Genomic DNA, 6,502 nt, shown 5'->3' with positions numbered 1-6,502 from the left:
GATTCCTAAATCAAGGTGCTCTAGTGGTGTCGTTAACCTACCACGTCTAAGGACTCGGCCCGACGCGAGGTAGTGTGTTTGTTTTTAGCGCGCTGAATGATGAATGGTTATCACTGTTTACATCCGGGAAGCGGTGGTATCTTGTGTTGTCAGTCTCTAAATAAAATACTCTTCGGAACTAGAAGTTACATTCTTAAAGACGTGAAATAAGAAATGATTTAAATAGGTGTAAAACAGAATTTTCGTTCTACGCTATCTGTCTGCCGCTATCTGATAGCGCATTCACAAGATTATTATTAACTGACCTATTTCGTCACTTCATTCCGCGCTTCGCCGCTCGCACATATAACGGTTTAAATGACAGGTTTTGTTAACATGCGTTTAGTAGTCAAGTGCAAACGACTTCGCGTCCAGCGTTGAGGGTACGTCGTTCGTATCTCATGTGGGGAAATTACAATTTTCTATTATTTTTAAAACAAAATAATAATTTATAGTTTGTTTTTATTTTACTTATTTACTTACTTATTTATTTATTTGTTTATTTATTTATTATGTTACGATTTTTTTTTTCAAGCATCCTCTAATAACCCTGTGGGGACGGGACGTAGCTCAGTGTTCCCTTGATGTGGGTCGGTCTGGGATCGATCCCCGTCGGTGGGCCCATTGGGCTATATCCAGCCAATGCTCCACAACTGGACAACGGCCGTGGTATGTACTATCCTGTCTGTGGGATGGTGTAGGATCCCTTGCTGCTAACCGGAAGAGTAGCCCATGCAGTGGCGACAGCGGGTTTCCTCAATCAATATCTGTGTGGTCCTTAACCATATGTCTGACGCCATATAACCGTAAATAAAATGTGTTGAGTGCGTCGTTAAATAAAACATTTCTTTCTTTCCTCAATCAATATCTGTGTGGTCCTTAACCATATGTCCGTATAACCGTAAATAAAATGTGTTGAGTAAATAAAACATTTCCTTCCTCGTAAAATAAAGATTAATTGAATACAAATATTTATTTTTAGTATTTTGTTTTAGTCATAGGGAAAGAAAGACATATTTGTCTCGAAGAAAGGAATGTTTGTTAAGAAGAAAGGCATATGCGTTAAGGAGAAGAAAGGAATATTTGTTAAGGAGAAGAAAGGGATGTTTGTTAAGGGAAGAAAGGAATGTGTGTGTGTGTGTGTGTGTGTGTGTGTGTGTGAAAGATCCCCAGCCCATTGCTTTGAAGAAAGAACGCGTGACTGCAACTGAACGCTCCGACCTAAACTATGATCTTTTAGCTGCATTTTAAGCACAAGTATTTCCCTAGAGTACAAGCCTTTTTACAGGCTTTTTAATTACCAAATGGGTAAATACAGTGGTCGATCTAGGATCGATCCCCGTCGGTGGCCCATTAAGCTATAGCCAACTAGTGTATTATGTCTGGTATATCAAAGATCGTGGTATGTTCTGTCTTGTACACACAGCTCTTGCTACTATAAAGTAGCGGTAGAAATATCCAATCACAAATCTAGTCATAGAGTAAAAAACACAAAAAACAAACGCAATGTTTTGGTTTTTCATTTATTTCTAAATTACAAATCACTGACACATATATAAAATGGACACACACTGGGTGACATCGAGAGGCCTTAAGGGCGACATGTGAATAATATGAGTGTTCATTTCTCTTCATCATCGTCGTCCTCCTCATCGTCGGTATCGTCGTCGTCTTGTTCATCTTGTGGATTCGCCGATCCATGAACGATACTGATTTAATTTAGAACGAATCTGTGGTCTCACATCTTTGTCTGGATTCACAAACTGTAAAAATTTTCTGGTGTTGGGACCTTTGTCAAAGTAATGCATATAGGTCAGAAAGCGAGAGTACGTGTCTTTAAATAACTTCCATTGCAATGTCTTCATGTTTCTTTCAATGGCATCTTGGGACATGTTTTTTTCTTCGTAGCGTTTCCTCTTGCTTTCGATATAGTCATGATTGATGTCGAATTCACGTTCCACCATGAGACGAATGCCTTCGTTTTCCAGGTCGGGCGACGGCTCTTCTTCTTTTTCATTTCCCTCTTCGCACGTTTTCACGTGTCGCTGCAAGTCGCTTCCGTCTTTAAAGACCAGACCACACGTATCGCAAGACTGCATTCTCTTGACTTTTTTCAGATAGGGTTCCACCTCATTTTCTTCTTCGTCGTCACTTTCGTAGGCGGGTATGCCTGGTAGTTTTCTTTTGAATGCGTTTCTTTGCATGATTTGCATGTAGAGCTCTTTCTTCGTCGGTGGCTGCAACTCTTCTGAGGGATTCGCCGTTACGTTCGTGCTTTTATACCATTCGGACGGCCCCGTCTGTAAACCATTAGGCCGAAGACGCCAATGTTCGGGCGTGGTCGGTTTCAAGTCCACCAAGAGATATCCGTAGGGCCTGTGGGTAGCTTCCTCAAACCGCTGCATGAAATGACGAGTATTTCCAGGATACATCTGCTGTGCCAAGGTCAGGACTTGCTGCTTGTCGATGGGGTTGTTAAACAGTGCCAGGTAATGACAGTTTCTTCTCTGTGTCGGGTCCTTGCTGTGATACAAGTGGCTGCTGCTGCTGCTGCTGCTGCTGCTGCTGCTGCTGCTGGGAAGGCTTATTGTCAGATTCCAAGAGTCCATGTTTATTTCGTACGTGCAGAGTTAGGTCGTGGGTCCAAACATATTTTTTTTCGCAAATGTGACACTGATTCATGTTGTTGACTGTTGAAGTGTTCGACGTGAACTGGCGATGTTGAAACTGCCATGCCCCCTTTTATAGTCTTCTCAGAAATGCTTGTGCCGTTTTTGCCCAGTCTGCTCTCGTCGTTTCTGTTCCACGCCATTCTGTTCTTGTTTCCGTTTCAGATCGGCCTTGGCTTGTTCCACTACTTGCTGCGTTGGGGAGACCATGACAACACTGGGTGCCGGGGGTTTGTTCTGTTCTTCTTTTTCTTTTTTCCATGTGGGGTCGTAGAGTTCTAGGCATCGATCCACACTGTACATGATCTGACTCTTTCCACCACGTTGAATTTCGAAGTGAGGCTGAAGTTTGCCTTCTGCCTGCAGCTTGTAGAAACGGGTCCACTTGTCCACGTTTGGAACGTACAGCTTGTACTGGTCTGACATGTTGCTCCTCTGAAGGTTCTATCTCAAATGATGATGGTTTGTGACAGACATCCTATTTATAGAGATCCTGCATATCTCCAGCTATCCGTGACCACTGACCATACGGTTTTTGCTTTCATCTGCTCCAGGTGACTGTCGTCCAAAATGAAGGCTAACAATGGGGTGTTTTGTTTCAATATACGTTTTCTAGTTCTATTCATCACGGCAGGTGATACGAGCATTTTCAACATGTTCAGATACTCGTTGTTAGACTGTAAAAATCGACGTTTCTGTCCTGCTCTGACGTGAATACGTCCGTCCAGCAACCCTTGAACGATCTCCACCAGGGCCAACATTTGTTCTGCGTTCATATCATTCAGTAATCCCAGAGTCATATGGTAATCGTGAATATTCGTCATCAGTTTTAAATAATTGTAATGTTTTAGAACGTATTTAGCCATGTTTCAAAACCAAAAAGGCTGCGGCCTTACGTGCAGTGTCACCGTCACTGGTCCCGTGATAAATGAGGCTGGATTGCCATCTGCGTCCTGTATATAGATGTCCACGATCTGCACATCTTCCAGTCTCATGGGTACGTAATGATAGTTTGGAAACACAAAAGATCTTTCCTTTTTATTCCCCATCAAACAGATGCATCTCAGCAAGGGCTCCTTTCTTTCTCCAACGTGTGAGCTGAAGCAGATGTTGGAACACACGTAAATGTCATGGCTGTCTGATTTTCTCGAAACTTCCCAGTTCTGAATGGTGATTTCGGTGGCTGCTACCGTTTCCGATTTGGCCACACGTTTACCAAAAAATGTCCAGGTATCACCCGAATGACTTCTTGACAGAGGTTGTGTCTCTACAATTTCTTCCATGATAATGAAAAGTCAAACATGTGCTGAGGTCTTTTATACTGTCTGATATCGAACAACGTCTTCTTCTTGAATCCACGAATTGTACTTCTTAGGCCAGTGAAGCCATTTGACCAACACTTCTTTCTGTTTGTTACGAGTTCTCCTTTTCACAATGTCTTGGATACGGTACAGTTGATCAGGATTCTCAGTCACCTTTTGAAGTTCAGCTGCATAGAATGTCCCTTCGATGGCATCACCACCCCAGTCCTTTAATTTGTACAAGTCTTTACCTTGAGACCAGTACCTTTTCTCAATGGTAAATATTTCGCCAGACCATTTCTCTTGGTATTCCCGATCAAAGGTGCCCCGAAGATGACGGACTCGTACTTTATCACCTATATTAAATGTAAACTTCTTTTTTGTGGATTGCCTTTTTAGGTTTGATCAGGTACTGAGACAGACCTCTCCTTCGTTCGTTTGGTTGACACTGGATGGTGTTTGACCTAACATTCGATGTTTGGTGTGGTTATAACTATAGACGACTTTCTCTAGAACATCCATGTACTTGTAAGTAAAGTTTTTTAACATGTAGCGATAGAGACGCATTTTGATGGTTTTAATGACCCGTTCAGCATAACTTGCTTTGGTTTCATTTAGAGCAAACAGCTGTGTTATGCCATGCGACTTCAACAATGCTTTGACCTTATGGTTCTTGTATTCTGACCCTGAATCGGACTGAAACAGTTTGGGTTTTCTGGACTCTAATTTCCAGAATTCTGTCAAAGTCTCTACCACGTCGTTCCCCGTTTTCGACTTGAGTGGTAGCACCCACAAGTACCTGGAGAACAGGTCAATGATCACCATGAGGTATCTCACCCCGTCATTGTATTTAGCCAAACTGACCATATCCATTAGATCGGATTGCCAGTGACTGTCTAACCCTTCCACAACATAGGTATTACGTGGAAACTTTCGCCTCACTTGATGTGTCATGGTATAGGTCTCTTGACCTTTCAACCATGACTTAATACGTGTCAGAGGAATTTTAAATTTACCCTCTGCTTTAACAGCTTAATACAGTTTACTAGGACCTGCATAACTCCCAGGATGTTTTACATCGTAGTAAATAGACTCTAGGTACCTTTCCCACCGAGACATGGTTCTCAACTGACCTACATGTCACAAAGTCATGCTATTTATAAAAAACGGAAGGATACAACGCAAAATTTTATTACTAAACAACAAACATGTAGTACATAAAATATATGACAAAACATACAGTTATGTCAAAAACATTCAAGTGTCTCACACGTGTTTGAAACAGTTAATGTCTGAACACGTTATTCACATAGGGACATCTCGGGGACAGTCTGTAATGTTCCATCACTGGGTCGTCCATTCTCTGCCATCGGTAGGCGCGTAGTCCACAACAGTAACAGACGACGGCATTGTGATCCCCCGTGTAGAAGAAACCGGCCTTGTAGGGGCCACCACCCAAATGTTTGCATCCGTGTGTAGACGTGGCGCATTTCGGGACGATGGCAGAACAGGTAACGTCTCGAACAGCAGTCTTCTTCTTCATCCCAGGCAGTGTCTATGTCACGGGCGGCATCTGTTTGATCCACGGCTTCTTTGATTTCACCATTTTCATCTATATTGTCACAGGCAGCATCCGTTTGATCCATGAAATGTTCTTCTGGTTTGGTAGCCACTCTTTTGATCGTATGTCTTTCTGAACATTTGCAGACCAAGATGTCGTCCTCGTCGCTACTGCTGCTGCTACTAACACTGCTCGAATATCCCGATGCCATCTTCTTCGTTCCAGATAGGGTGCAACAAGACACAAGAATGCTAGAATCATAAAACACGTCTGTTGTCTAGCACAGTCACAAAGCAAATGAAGTGTAAACCATAAATCCATTCTTTTATACCTTCGAGTTCATCCAAAACAAAACTCGTTCACCACTGGTGACACTCGTTAGGGTTGCAGAAGTTACACTGAAGAAATCCCATCTGGTTTTGATGGTCGTCTTGCATGGCGCAGGGCACAATCGAGTTCAGCTCTGGTACAAAGTCACACATGACTGTGAAACAGCCTTTCAGTTTCTCCCATTGTTGTAGAGAAAGGAATATTCCCTTCTTCGAAGGTTTCACGGATTTAGTTTCATCACACCACAACCACTGACGCAGGTCCACCCCAGCAAAATTCTTGTCGACGCTGACTTGGACGTTAACACCAAGGTGTCTGAATTTTTTTTCGTCTTTCCCCTGGTTTAATGCTGAAATTGTTTCGTCAATTTGGCTTTTACATCCAAACAGTTCGATCCACTGTTTAAGACTAAGGACAATACCTCGCTTGGTGGGGAAAGTTTTCCCCTTGTCACTGTCAAATTTCCTTATGTGAATAACAGTGTACCCTTTCCATAACTTGGCCACCACGAAGACGTTAGTTCCAAGTTCTAGACGACATCTCGCTTCATCACTTGTGGAACAGGCCATCTCTGGATTGAACGTAGATCTGATCGTTTTCGG

Source organism: Gigantopelta aegis, chromosome 8, assembly GCF_016097555.1.
Source record: "Gigantopelta aegis isolate Gae_Host chromosome 8, Gae_host_genome, whole genome shotgun sequence".
Taxonomy (NCBI): domain Eukaryota; kingdom Metazoa; phylum Mollusca; class Gastropoda; order Neomphalida; family Peltospiridae; genus Gigantopelta; species Gigantopelta aegis.
Note: the sequence above shows the minus strand (reverse complement) of the source record.